Source organism: Chiloscyllium plagiosum, chromosome 45 (genome assembly GCF_004010195.1).
Source record: "Chiloscyllium plagiosum isolate BGI_BamShark_2017 chromosome 45, ASM401019v2, whole genome shotgun sequence".
Lineage (NCBI taxonomy): Eukaryota > Metazoa > Chordata > Chondrichthyes > Orectolobiformes > Hemiscylliidae > Chiloscyllium > Chiloscyllium plagiosum.
Window position 1 is genome coordinate 6197644 of NC_057754.1, and position 15684 is coordinate 6213327.

Consider the following 15684-nt stretch of genomic DNA (forward strand, 5'->3'; position numbering starts at 1 on the left):
GTCAAATATTAGTTTGTAGCAGAATGGGAGAGAAGGACATAACCAGAAAAGACAGACAGATAGAACAAGGAACAATATCTGTGAATTGGGGAGGGGGAATGATGAGGAGGAGGAGCAGCCCAACTCCAAAAGCACTACTCCTATATTAGTGACATCAGCCAACTCCACCCTGGTCTCAGCTCATTGACTGAAATACTCGTCCATCCCTGTGTTATCTCCAGACTTCATCACCCAAACACACTCCTGGCCAGCCTCCCACATTCAACTTGCATGTAATCTCAAGAGTATCTAAAACCCTACTGCCCAAGTGCTCAATTGTAACAAAACTTGTTGATTCATCAAAAGGCTCCTATTAACAAGCAACAATTTAAAATTCTCACCCTTGACGTAATTCCTGGCTGTGAACATCCCTGTCTCCCTACACCACACAACCTATGAGACCCCGACAACTCATTTTCTTTCAGACCCCCAACGATGAGTTTATTCATTGCTTCACCTGTCTAGCTGTTTCTACTGTTGCCAAGGCAACACGGTCTGGAATTCCCACCCTAACGTCGTCAGACCTGCTTTCCTCCTTTAAGGTATTCCTGGAAATTCTTTTGATCACCTGACCTAATATCCCCATCTGTGGCCTTATGTCAGAATTTCTCAATAGTATTTCTGTCGAATTATAAACATGATAAAAAAAACTGTTGTTGATTTGCACATACATTGTCAACTCTTCAATGTTAATGAGTGAATAATCTCTAACAGCTCTTACCCAACCACATTGTGGGAGCACCTTCACCACACGAACTGCAGCTGTACAAGGAATTCAAACATCACCATTTTTTTTAGATTACATTACATTACATTACAGTGTGGAAACAGGCCCTTCGGACCAACAAGTCCACACCGACCCGCCGAAGCGCAACCCAACCATACCTCAACAACCTACATTTACATTTACCCCTTCCCTAACACTTCAGGCAATTTAGTACGGCCAATTCACCTGACCTGCACATCTTTGGACTGTGGGAGGAAACCGGACCACCCGGAGGAAACCCACGCAGACATGGGGAGAACGTGCAAACTCCACACAGTCAGTCGCTTGAGGCGGGCGACTTCTCCCCAGGCAATGGGGCTTTGGCACTGATCTGTGGAGGGAGAAACACACAGTTGATATTTCAGGGAGTGCAAAATGCATTATAGGGAGGGAAAATGGTGCAGAATTTGGATTTTGAAATCTGTGTTTTACAATGTGCACTAAGTTCTATAAAACCTCTCATCCCATACCATGAAAATTTCCTCCTCTTCCTGGTCAATATGTCTTTCCTTTCCCCTGCCCTTCACCTTCACACATTTGCAATGCCTTGGTCACAACAACATTGTGCTGTCAGTGAAGTTTATCATGTGGTTGAGTATTGTCCCGCCCCTCATTCACTCCGATTGGTTGAAGGACCAACTAGCACCTCTCGCCCCCGTTCCCCCACTCTTATTGGTCTTGCGCTGACATCAATAATCCGAGGCCCATTGTGGGCTGGAGCATGCTCAGTGCTTCCTGCTTTTGCTGTTGTTCATTAGGTATGAGAGAGAGAGGGCTCATCCCTGTTTCTCCTGATGTCAGACAATAACAACAACTACCTGCATTGCATGGAGCCTTTCACATTGACAAATCTCCTAAAATGCTTCACGAATGATGGAAACGTTGATTAAAGAGAACGATTTTTAGATACATCTTTAAGGCGGACAGAGGAGGTTCGGGAGGATATTCCAAAGGTTTGTGTCCTCGGCAGCTCCAATCGTGAAGTGATATAGGTGGACAACAGCTTACAATGGAGACATTTAGTGGCTAACCATAGGTTAACAACCTCATGTCGTAGCCCCCTACCCCACACACCAGTCCTTGTTCTCACAGCCTGCCATTACACACTACCTATGGTTAGTCACTAACAGTCTCCATTAACAACTAGTCACCCTCCCCCAGCCAGATCGTTATCCTTTATGCAACTGTTCCTCTCACTCTATCCCCACCTATCCTTTACTCCTTTTATCCTCCCCCCACCCCACACTATCTTCTGCACATAAACTGACTTTTTTTTTCTGAGTAACATCTGTTCTGTGGAAGGGACACCGGATCTTAAACTTTAACTCTGATTTCTCTTCACAGATACTGCCAGACCTGCTGAGCTTTTCCAGAACCTCCTGGTTGTTGTTTCTGATTTACAGCATCTGCAGTTCTTTTGGTTCTAATTTACCGGGAGTTTGTAATTCATGTCCAACCGCCTCTGTCCCAGTCTCTGCTGTCTCTCCCAACCCCAAACAGTGACATTGCACCTGCACAGCTCATGAACAGGTGTTGTCTTGCTGGCCACACCCCTCATTCAATCCCATTGGCTGCAGGACCACACAGACTCTCCTCCCATTGGTCTGGAGCTGCCGTCAATCAGTCGGGCCCTATTGTGATGAGAGTGGAGGGCTAATCTCTCTCTCTGCCCTGAGATGAGCTTCATCATTCACAGTGAATGGGGCAGTATCACAGACCACAGGGCCTGGGGGCTATTCAGCCCATTGGGGCTGTACTCTCTCTCTCTGGAGATACTGCAAATCTGTCCCAAGTCCCCTTCCATGTGCCCATCGCCCCCCAAATCTTTCCTTAAAAAGTAAAATTCCAAGTCTGTTTCAGAATCTGTGTTGTTCAGCGTTAACAATTCCTCTCTCTCTCTGCAAATTCAAGACCTTGGAACCAAATCTGCACCAAATCAAAATCACTGCTTCACCTTCTCAGCTCCAAGGATAATTATCTGTGCTTCAGCTAGCTCTCCACAAAATAGAGGAATGCATCTTAATGTATTAAGATCAAAGAAACAGACCTTCGGTCCAATTCGTCCGTGCCAACGAGGAATCCTAAACAAATGGATTCCCATTTACCATCTATTGGCCTGCATCCATCAAAACCCTTCCAATTCATGCACCCAATTGGAAGCCTTTTAAATGTTGTGATTTTATCAGCCTCCACTACTTCATCTGGTAGCTCCTCCCATACACACACCACACTCAGCTTGAAAACATTGCCATTGAGATCCCTTTTAAATCTTTGCCCTTTCAACTGAAACCCATGTGCTCTAGTTTTGGATCCACCTAGCCTGAGGAAAAAGGACGCCAGCTGCTCAGCTTATCCACGCCCCTCGTGATTTTATAAATCTCCATGAAGTCACCTCTCAGTCTTTGACTCTCCAGAGAAAATAACCACAGCCTATTCAGCCTCCCCCTGTAGCCCAAATCCTCCAATCCTAGCAACGTTTTTGTAACTCTTGTCCAAATCTTTTCAAGTTTCACAACATCGTTCCCAGAACAGGGAAATTCAAACTGAAAACAGAATTCCAGAACTGGCTTAATCAACGTCCTGCCCAGCCACAATATGACATCCCAGCTTCTTTATTCAATGCATTGACCAATAACGGAGAGCGTTAATGGAGTCCCATTTGCCAGCAGTTCACCCTTATCCCTCTAAAACCTTCCTCTTCATATACACAATCAAATGCCTTTTAAAAGCTGCAATTGTACTAGCCTCCACCCCTTCCTCTGGCAGTTCATTCCATACTTGCAATGCCCTCAACATGAATAAGATGCCACTTAGCTCCCTTTTAAATATTTTCCCTCTCACCTTAAGCCTGTACCCTTTAGTTCTGGACCCACCGAACGTGGGAAAAAATCCCTGACTGCTCACCTTATCCATGCCCTTCATGATTTTATAAGATCACCTCTCAGCCTCCAACTCTCCAGGGAAAATAGTCCCAGCCTATTCAGCCTTTCCCAACAGCTTAAACCGTCCAACCCTGGCAAAATCCTTGCAAATGTTTTCTGAACCCTTTCAAGTTTCTCAACATTATTCCAAGAACAGGGAGATTGGAACTGAAAACAGAATTCCAGAAGGGGCCTTAATCCGTGCCCTGTCCAGCCACAATATGACGTTACAGCAGCTGCACTCAATGCATTGACCAATAACGGGGAGTGTACCAAATGCTGCATTCACTCCCCTGCCTACCTGTGACTCTACTTTCAAGGAACTATGAACCTGCACTCCAAGGTCTCTTTGTTCAGCAACGTTCCCCAGGTGTATAAGTCCCGCCCTGACTTGCCTTTCCAAAATACAACAGCTCACATTTATCTAAATTGAACTCCGTCTGCCATTCCTTGCTCCAATGGCCCATCTGATCAAGATCCTGTTTTATTCTGAGCTAAATTTTTTCACTGTCCACTACACCTCCAATTTTGGTGTCTTCTATAAACCTACTGACCATAACTCATATATTCACATCCAAGTCATTTATCTAAGGGCCCAATATCCATCCTTGCAGCACACTGCTGCTCACAGACCTCCAGTCCGCAAAGCAACCTTCCATCATCCTCTGTCTCCTTCCTTCAAGTTTTGTAATGGCTGGCTCTGCCTGCATTCCATGTTATCTAACCCTGCTAACCAGTCTGCTTTGTGGAACCTTGTTGAATGTCCATATAAACAACATTCACAGCCTGGCTTAATCAATTTTCTTTGTCACTTCAAAACACTCACCCAAGTTAGTGAGACATAATTGTGCATGTACAAAGCCACATTGACTCTCCCTGATCATTCCTTACCTTTCCAAATTGATGGATATCCTGTCCCTCAGAATCCCTTCCAACAACTTGCCTGCCACTGACCTCAGGCTCACTATTCTCTTGTTCCATGGCCTCTCCTTACCACCTTTTTAAAATAATGGCACCTCACCTGTCGCTATCAACGATACAAATACCTCAGGAGAGGCCCAACAATCACTTCCCTCGATTTCCAGAAAGTTCCAGGGTACACCTGATCAGGTTCCAGGGCTTTATCCACCTTGATGCGATTTAAGACATTAAGTACAACGTCCTCTGTAACATGGACACTTTTCAAGTTATCACTATTTATTTCTCCAAACTCTTGAGCTTCCATAGACTTCGCCAGTAATAATGACGTAAAATATTTGCATATCTTTCGCACCTCCTGTGGTTTCATAGACAGCCTTGTTGACCTTTAAGGGATCCTATTCTCTGGTGCAGTTAATCTTTTGTCTGTGATATACTTGTTTAATCTCTTTGGATTCTATTTCAGGACATCCCAGAAAGGCCTACTTCAAGGACCGTAATTTTCCTCTGACTTGATCAACAATGCCCTCCAACACATAGCCTCCACTTCCCGCACCTCCGCCTTTACCCCACCCCTCCAGCCACAATAAAGAATATAACCCTGCGGTCTTCACCTTCCACCCCACGAATCTCCAAATACAGCGCATTCACATCTGTTATTTCTGCTACCTAAAGCCACCACCAGAGACATATTTCCCTCCGAAACCCTATCTGTGTTCCGCAGAGACCATTCCCTCTGCACCTCCATGTTCGGTTCACACCGTCCCACCAACCCATGCTCCACACCCTTGACCCTCCCTTGCCGCCACGGGAAATGTAAAACGTGCGGCCACACCTCCCTCTGACCTCTGTCCAAGACCTCAAAAGGATCTTATCGCATCAGGCAGAGATTTGTCTGCACATCCCAAAACCTCATATACTGCATCTGGACACTATGGGAAATTTAACATGGTTCATCCAACTAACCTACACATCTTTGGACTGTGGGAGCAAACTGGAACACCCGAAGGAAACCCTCACACACACTGGGGAGAACGTGCCAACTCCAACACAGAGTCGCCAGAGGCTGGAATCAAACCCAGGTCTCTGGTGCTGAGGAAGCAGCGCTAACCACTAAGCCACAATACTGTGGGATCTTTGGTGCTGATGTGCTGCCCCACTGATACCTCGGTCACTCACCCTGCCTCATTTCCTAAGAGGCAGCGATGACAGAGTGAAATTATCGCTAGACAATTAATCCAGAGACCCAGATAACGTTCTGGGGACCTGGGTTTGAATCCCATCACGGCAGATTTTGGAACGTGAATTCAATAAATATCTGGAAAAATTAATTTTGTGACGACAATGAATCCATTGTCAATTGTTGGGAAATCCCATCTGGTTCACTCATGATCTTTAGGAAAGGAAAATCGCATCCTTACCTGGTCTGGTCTGCATGGGACTCCAGACCGATAGCAACGTGGTTGACTCTTAACTGCCCTCTGGGTAAACGCAGCAATAAATGCTGGCCGAGCTAGTGACAGCCTCATCCTGTGAATGAATAAAGAAAACAGGTCAGGATTTGTTCCTTCTCTAGTCGGTACATCCTACAAACTGAATCTGAAATGTTCTCGTACACACTGAACAAATACATTTCCATCCAAGCCCTTAACACTACAGCACTCCGAGGCCATGTTGGTAAAGTTAAAACCCCTTATCATTGCATCCATATTATTCTTACAGATAACTGAGGTCTCCTGGTAAAATTGTGTCTCAATTCCCCGCTGACTATTGGGAGAGAGTCGAGAATACAATCCCAGTAAGATGGTCAACCCTTTCTTATTTCTCAGTACCAACCAAATAAATTGCCTGGATGTACTCCCAGGAACATCCTCGCGAAGCCCAGCCATAATGTTATCCCTAATCAAAAACACCTCTCTGTTGGCCCCTTTCTATCCTTGCTATAGCATCTATAAATGGAACATTAAGCTGCTAGTCCGATCCATCCCTGAGTGATGCCTCTGTAATTGCTGTAATATCCCAGTGCCATGTTCAAAACCATACCCTGAGCCCACCTTCCTGACCCGTCAGGTCTCTTACACTGAAATAAATGCAGTGCAACTGGTCCGTCACACCTCATTCTGTGGCTTGCTCTTGCCTGCCTTGACAGTCTGACTGGTGAACACTATCAGCCTCAGGTCCACCTCTTTTCTCACTATCTCTTTAGGATTACCCCGACTCCCTCACGGGTTTAATGCCTCCCGAGTGGCACTAGCAAATCTCCCTACTCGTCAGGACCCCATGCTTTCCCCTTCCTATGCCATTGGTACCAATGTACAATGTCCTCCCACTGGTTATTTTCCCTTTTGAGAAGATTCTTCTCCCTCTGTGAGACATCCTTGACACTGGCACCAGGGAGACACCACTCCATTCTGATGTCTCACTGTCAGCTGCATAAATGGCAGACTGTGCCCCTGACGAGAGAGTCCCCTATCACCATCGATCGTGTGGAACTGGATATACCTCACATTATGTTAGAAGCCAGTCTCAGTACCAGTAACTTGGTTGTCAGTGCTACATTCCCCTGAGAGTCTATTACCACCTACATTTTCCAAAACAGTATATTTGTCTGAGATGGGGATAGCCGCAGGAGACTCCTGCAGTACCGACCTACCCCTCCTAGCTTTCCTGGAGGTAACCCATCTACCTGACTGTACCTGCAGTATCCTGCATTCCTGAGACTGCCACATATCACACCCCCAGGCTCCTGTCAATTCCTCACTGCCTTTAATCACTCCTCCACCAATCCATGCGTTCCAATAGGATTTGCAATCACACTTGCTGCAGACATAATCATCAGGATCATTGAAACACTCCCTCATCTCCCACATCCGACAGGAACAGCACACCACTCCACAACAGGTCATCTCTCCGCCTTAACAATCTACAGACAAAGACAAAGGCAGAGTCTTACTGCTCGAGAATAATTTAATGCTTACGTTTCATATCTTAAACATTTAATCAAGAGACCGTAAGACATTAAAAAATAAATCCTCACCTTACTCACTATTGTAGGTTGAATAAAATAAAACCGACTAAGATTGATATTTGAAGAGACTGAAACTCACTGAGCTGATCCCCGGCTCGGAGTACTTCCAAGGGTGAGGTCTCTCTGAGGGCAGCTGTGAAATGTCTTTGTTTCTCGTCTCTGCCCACTCCATTTCCAGAGAGGTTTTTAATTTTACAGCAAGTCAGCTCAGAGAGGTCGCTGCTTGGTTTTATTCACTGGGGGTTGCCTTTGCTGCCCAGACCAGTATTTATTGGCCACCTTTACTTGTCTTGGAGAAAGTGATGGTTAACCGCCTCCCTGAAATGCTGCAGTCCATGAACACCACAATGATGTTTGGACAACAATCCCCCTCTGGCCATACAACCCTCCCTGTCTCTGTCATCACCCTCCGGCTTCAGAAATTACGTGTCCGTAGCAGAAGACTTTTATTTGGATTTATATTTGTTTAATAACCCCCAACCCCCCCCCCCCCCCCCCACCCACCCCCCCCACACACACACACACACACAAAAAAGTGAAATATTTCGCCCCCAAACAAATTTCTGTTGATTGACCTTTTGGAGAGGCTGACTCATGGACGTTGTAGTATTTTATCTAACATTGTACACGTAGAATGATGGAACTTTCTTTTAAACATTGCTAAAAAGGGAGGCAATTGCCTAATGGTATTCCTGCCAGATGAGTGACATGTGCAATATTCCAAGGATGAGGGTTATAATCCCAACATGGCTGATGGTGGCATCGGAATTCAATACAATTCTAGAATGAAAAGGCGAATGATGACCATGAAACTATTGTCGATTGTTAGAAACCCATCTGGTTCACTAATATCCTGTAGGGAAGGAAACGGTCATCCTCACATGATCTGGCCAACATGTGACTGCAGACCCTCAGCAATGTGGTTAACTCTCAACTGCCCTCAGGAAAAATACTTTAAAAAATGTTAACAAATACTCTGCAGGTATCACTTCAAAACTGGCAGTTCCCATTGGGAGCATGTGAATTTCTGAATGGCCTGGAGTGAAACTGAGTTTCAGCTTCACCTTCTCCCTGTCTCACATCACTCTGTTTACGCCCAACTCCAAAACACTCTCATTGAGCCAAGCAGCACTCTCAGTGCAGCCCTGTCATTTTCATTGTCTGTTCACACCTACACTGCCCTCAGCCTCCTGTACTGTTCCAATGCATCTCAATGGGAGCTCAGGGACAGCACCTCATCTTTCAATTCAGCCCTTTGTAACCCCAGAGTCAACATGGACCTCAGCAGTTTCTGGATGAACAGTCAGTTGTCAGAATATGGAACATTCCACCTGAAAAGGTATTGGCATTTGAGTCCAAAAGGATTTCTAATGGGAAGCTTGCAGGTAATTGAAAATATGAAGTTTACAGGTTAACATCATGAAGTGGGTGATTGGGTCTAAATTTGTGAGTTCTTACAAAAAGACGAGGTCTAATTTGGATAAATCTGTGCTCCCTCTCAGGGCAATATCTCCTTCCTCAGCTGCAGGGCCCAGAACAGAGCACACACCCAAAGGGTGATCCAACCACGAATTTGTACATCTTTCTGCTTAACAAAAATATTGGAGATATCTTCCCACAAACAGAACAGACAAACCTTTCTCCTTCCACAGTTAAATGCCAATGATATTCAGATCCCGATGACTCCATTGACTGTAAAAACTTGCTTTTGAGATCCCAGCCTCAATTATTCTGATTTAATATCCTATGAAATGAATTCACAAAACAAAACTCTCAGTCAGTACAAGAAGAATATAAAGACAAACTTTTTTCTTGGTATGTGCTTGATGTGTAAATGCCTCTCTTCAAGTTGCACGCCTCCCCCCACCCATCATAGGAAGGGGACATGTACACGCGCTTCACTGTACCTTATCCCCAATAAAAATGGCGGCCATACCCCAGAACCTTTCACCGCCTGAGGGCCGCAGCCATTTTCCCATCTGCTGCAAACGCGGGATTAAGAGTTTCTAATTCAGACTTACGAACCGCACAGAGTGTAATTAAAATTTCCCAGTCTCAAGTGACTCATCATCTCCCTGTCTCTGAGGCCACTCTCCCCTTCCCTGTTTGCGTCTCCCACATTCACCAACTGCCGAGTCACGTGCCACTGCATCGGCTGAGTTACTGGTGATGTGTCATCCCACTGGCCACGCCCCTCATTCACTCCCATTGTTTGGATAACCAGCTGGTTCCACTTGGTCCACCAGTCCCACCACCTTTTCCTATTGGTCCGCAGCTGCCATCAATCAGCTGGTGCCCATTGTGAGGTCAGTGATGGGATCCTCCCCCTGTCTGAATCAAACCCAGAAGGTGTATGGATGGTGTCAATCAGGAACAACAAGCAGAAGGTGCTGGGAAAGCTCAGCAGGTCTGGCAGCATCTGGGAACAGAAATCTGTCCAGTGGCCATTCCTCAGAACCGATGGGAGCTGGGAAAATTAGAATCCTGACAGTGTGGAAACAGGCCATTCGGCCCAAACGTTCCCCAGCGTCCCTCCGAAGGGTATCCCACCCAGACCCATTCCCCTACCCTATGACTGTATATTTCTCCTGACTAATGCACCTAACCTACACATCCCTGAACATTATGGGAAATTTAGCTTGGCCAATTCAACTAACCTGCAGATCTTTGTACTGCAGGAGATAGGTGTTAAAGTGTAAATAATAGGCAGGAACAGAACCCAAAGAGAGACCAGAACATTTGGAAAGACAAAGGAGTTGATTACGATCTGGCTAAGGGGGTGCATAGCTGTTCATGGAGGGGACAGGAACCTGTGTCTGGCAGCATCTTAGTGGAGGTGGCGGAAATGGCGACTGATGATCTCCGTTCTGCTGCAAAAACAGACCCCGAGCTTCCAGCTGCCTGCCACTTTAACACACGAGCCTGTTCCCTGGCCAACATCTCTGTCTCATACTTACTGCAGTGTTCCAGTGACGCCAGAACATACCAAATGGCCAGGTATTTCAAGAACTGCAATTTCCCATCCCATGAGGTCAATACCATCCAATGTATCTCCTCCACTTCCTACACCTCTGCCTTTGAAACCCACACCTACAACTGCACAAGGATAGAACTCCCCCCCCCGCCCCACCAAGTCCTTACCTTCCACCCAGATACAACACATCATCCTCTGCCATTTACACCATCTACAATCAGACCTCACCACCAGATTCTTAAGGGGTTTGACAGAATAAATACTGATGTGTCGGAGGGTAAATACTGAGAGGGGAGTCTGAAACCAGATTCTGAGCCATTCACAGAATCAAGGGTTCTGCTTTGGATTCGTGAAGTTTAAGGTAACACCGACACGGGTAAGGGGTTTCAGTAGCAATGGAGCTGGGGTGAAGAGAAGATAAACAACGGTTTCGAGATTGAAATTCCTGGTGTTTGAGATTGTGTAGATGTCTAATCAGAAGGTCAGCTTCGCGTCAGATATAACAGCAGTATTATGAAGAGTCCAGTTCTGCTGCATAGTTCCCAGTGAGAGGGAGAGCTCAGCAGTTAGGGAAAGGAATTTGTAAGGCAACGGGTTTAACCATTACAATGTTTCATTGGATAAAACTGCACTTAATCGAGTAGTGGGAATGTGGTAATCAGTTTGATAACAGAGTAAGAGTAACAGTGGAGTAATGGAGAGGGATGATGGAGAGGGAGAGCTGGGCATCGTCAGTGTACATGCTAAACCCAACATGGTACTTTTGCACAATGTCACCTCCTGGCAGTATGTAGGTGAGACACAGGAAGGGCCATGGATAGATCCATGAGGGACACCAAATGCAAGGAATTCAAAAAGGAAAGGGAGAGTGGAGATGGAGTAGGATTTTCCTACAACTGTGAGGTCAAATGTCAGTTTTTCACAGAATGGGAGAAAAGGACATAACCAAAAAAGACAGAACAAGGAACAATGTCTGTGAATCGGTGAGGGGGACTGATGAGGAGGAGGAGAAAAGAGAGTTGGAAAGTCTATGGTTTAGTGAGCTTAGGGTAAAGGGTCAAGATGAGCTCTGACAAGGCTTACCATGAGATGAGATTGGAGATGGATGTAGTTTTGGACAAAAACCGGGAACACCACGTGAGGCAGTTTGGCTCAGTGGGCTAGTGGGAGGGTGGGAGGGAGGGAGGGAGGGAGGGAGGGAGGGAAGCAGCAGATCGGATTATCTCAGTCTTAGTGACAGAGAAACTCCATGTGCTCCAAACTCTTGTTGGTGGAGAGAAGGATGGAGGACACAGGATGACGGACAGTGTTTCACAAAGAAACAAAACTTGGGTACGTGATATTTAAAGTGATTGAACAAAACTAATATATTTAAATTTTATCCAACATATTAAAACAAACGACTGAAGTCCTGGTTCAAATCCCATCTTGGCACCTGGTGGAATCTTAATTCAAGAAAAACTAACTGGAATTAGGAATCTCCTGATCTCCATGGAACCATTGCCAATGGCGGAAAATCCCTGTCAACCTGACAGTGGCCCAGCAAGCTACTCACTGTATTAATAACTGCAAAGTCTCAACAAAGGAATAAACCTGGATCGACCACTTGGCATCTAAGAAGGCACCAGAAAATACAACCACAGAATGAGCCCTCTCGATGGTGCAATGTCCTCCAACTAACATTTGGATTTTCTTACCAAAATGTGCAGAGCTGTCTCACAGGCCAATCAAGGAACAGCCTGACATAGTCATACTCATGAAAACAGCCCTTACAGACAATGACCAGACACCACCATCACCATCCCAAGATATTGAGATTGTGGTGATGGAAAAGCACAACAGGTCAGGCAGCATCCGAGGAGCAGGAGAATCGATGTTTGGAGCCTAAGCCCTTCATCAGCCTGCCCTGCTATGCTTTTCCAGCACCAGACTCTTGACTCTGATCTCCAGCATCTGCAGTCTTCACTTTCTCCTGAAATCTCTGGATATGTCCTGTCCCACCGGCAGGACAGACCAGGCAGAGGTGGTGGCACAGTGGTGTACAGACAGGGAGGATATGCCCTGGGAGTACTCAGCATTGGCTCCGGAGACCAGGATGTCTCATGACTCCTGCTGATTACCACGTACCATCCTCCCTTGGCTGATGGATCACTTCTCCTTCATGTTGAACAACTTTTGGAGGAAGCACGGAGGCAATAAAATGGTGTCAAACGTACAGGATTTCAATGTCCACAATCGACACTAGCTCTGGAACAGAATTACTGACGAAGCTGGCCAGGTCCTAAAGAAGAAAGTTGCTCAACTTAGTCTGCAGCGGGTGGTGAGGGAACCAAAAAGAGTGTAAAACATACTTTATCTCATTGTTATGAATTGACCAGCTGCAGATACATCTGTCCATGACAGTATTGGCAAGAGTGACCGTCACACATTCCTTTTGGAGACAAAGTCTTGCCTTAAAGTTGAGAAAAACCTCCATTGTGTTGAGTGGCACTATCACCGTTCTAAATGGGACAGACTTTGAAGAGATGTCGGATCTCAAACTGTGTATCTCTGATCAACAGCAGCAGAACTGTACTCCAGCACAATCTGTAATCTCATGTGTTTGTAAATCCCGCTCTCACACATCACAATGGACAGTAAAGGAGGGCATGCCATGAGCAACACCAGGCAGACTTAAAAATGAGGTGCCAACCTGGTGAAGCTATCAAACAGAACTACCTGCACATCAAACAGCATCAGCAGCAAGCAACAGAGCTCAGTGATCCTACATCCAATGGAACAGACCGGAGCTCTGCAGTTCTGCCACACCGAGCTGTGAACGGTGATGGACAATTAAACAACTCACTGGAGGAAGCATCACAAATATCCCCACCCTTACTGATGGAGGGGTCTCACACATCCATGCACCAGATAAGACAACAACATTTGCAGCAATCTTCAGCCAGAAGTGCAAAGTGGGATGATCCATCTTAGCCTTCTCCGGTGGTTTCTACCATCACAGATGTGAGTTTTAAGCCAGTTCGATTCAGTTTGAACAACATCAAGAAATGGTAAAATGCAAAGGCTATGGGCTCTGTCAACATTCTGGCAATAAAACTGATAGCTTGTGCTTCAGAACATGCCACCCACCAAGCCGAGTACCACTCCAGCACTGGCATCTACCGACAATGTGGAACTTTGCCCAGGGATGTTCAACACAAAAACACAGGGCAATCCAACCCAGGCAATTTCCCTCTATCAGTCCACACTCGATCAGCAGTAAAGTGATGGAAAATGTCATCTACAGGGCTACCAAGCAGCAGCTCTCAGCAACAGCCAGCTGAGCGACACTCATTTTAGGCTCCACCAGCGCCACTCAGCTCCCGATTGTGTTACCGCCCTGATTCACAATCTGGCAACCAGCTGTATCCCAGAGGCGAGGTGAGGGTGACAGCCCAGTCCCACTCCAAGACCACTAATTCTATCTGATTCCATCCTTGTCTCTGCTCATACACTTTCATCCATCTTGTGTTATCTCCAGACTTCATTATCCAAACACACTCCTGGCCAGCTTCCCACATTCAATCTCCCTGTAATCTCAAGAAGAAACTAAATCTCTGCTGCCCAAGTACTCCCTCGTACCAAACCTTGTTGATCCATCAAATGGCTGCTATTCATAATCAACAATATAGAGCCACAGAGATGTACAGCATGGAAACAGACCCTTCAATCCAACCTGTCCATGCTGACCAGATATCCCAACCCAATCTAGTCTCACCTGCCAGCATCCCGCCCACATCCCTCAATTTAAAATTCTCACTCTTGATTTAATTCCTGGTTGTGATCATCCCTAGCTCGCTGCATCTCACACCCTTTGAGACCTCGACAAACCATTCTGTTCAAGACTACCAATGACCTGTTAATTCATTACTTCACCTGTGTGGCTGCTTTTACAGTTGCCAAAGCAACAAGGTCTGAAATTCGCAGCTAAAACCTCACACGTCTGCTTTCCCCCTTTAAGACATTCCTCAAAGCCTGCTTATTTGGCAATGGTTTTGGTCACCTGACCTAATATTATCCTTCTCTGGCCTTATGTCTAAAGTTCCAATAATATTTTTGTGAAATTATAAGCAGGATAATAAAACTACAAACTATTCTTGATTTGGACATTATCTTCAAATAATCACTGTTGCTGTAATGAATAATCTATAATGCCACTTACCCAACCACATTGTGGGAGCACCTTCACCACACAAACTGCAGCTGTACAAGAAAGTCAAACATCACCCTCTCCCCAGGCAACAGGGCTTTGGCATTAATCACTGGTATCTGTGGAAGGAGAAACACAGTTGATGTTTCAGGGAATTCAAAATGGATTACAGGGAATGAAAATGGTGCAGAAATTGATAGTTAGAAATGGAAGGAAAATACACTTGCTTATTGGAAAAAAGAATTCTTGACTGTCAAAGATATTCCAGAAAAAAATTAATAAGCAGCACATGGTCAGGGGCTGGGCGGCAGTGAAAAATTAACTTACAAAAATGTCTGTAAAAGTAATAGTAAAATACTAAACAGACCAAAAATACACCCATTGTTCGATACTGAGGAAGCTAGATATTGACAAAGGGGTCATGAGGGAGCCCAGAGATGAAGCAGAGCAGTAGAGGTTGTTATGATCCTGCAGTCATAGAGATGTATAGCACTGACACAGACCCTTCGGTTTAACTCATCCATGCCAACCAAGTATCCAAACCTAATCTATTCCCATTTGCCATCACTTGGCACATATCCCTGTAAATGCTTCCTAATCATATCATATGTCTATTTAGATGCCTTTAACATGTTTTAATTGTACTAGCCTCCACCACTTCCTCTGGCAGCTCATTGCACCCACTGCATGAAAGAGTTGTCCTTTAGGCCCCTTTGAAATTTTTATCCGTTTACCCTGAAGCAATGCCCTCTACTTCTGGACACGCCACTCCAGGGAAAACACCTTGTTCATTTACTCTATTCATGCCCCTCATGATTCCAGGGAAAACAGCCCCAGCCTATTCAGCCT

The 15684-nt window shown here is 45.6% G+C and overlaps 1 long non-coding RNA gene across 1 annotated transcript; it reads right to left on the reverse strand.

The window, feature by feature from the left end:
* Nucleotides 1–6129: 6129 nt before the first annotated feature.
* Nucleotides 6130–14907, reverse strand: LOC122543866. The gene is made up of 3 exons (XR_006310167.1): nucleotides 14848–14907; nucleotides 9309–9416; nucleotides 6130–6174 (listed from the first exon to the last, which is right to left on the reverse strand). It is a non-coding gene; the product is annotated as an uncharacterized LOC122543866 (long non-coding RNA).
* Nucleotides 14908–15684: the final 777 nt, after the last annotated feature.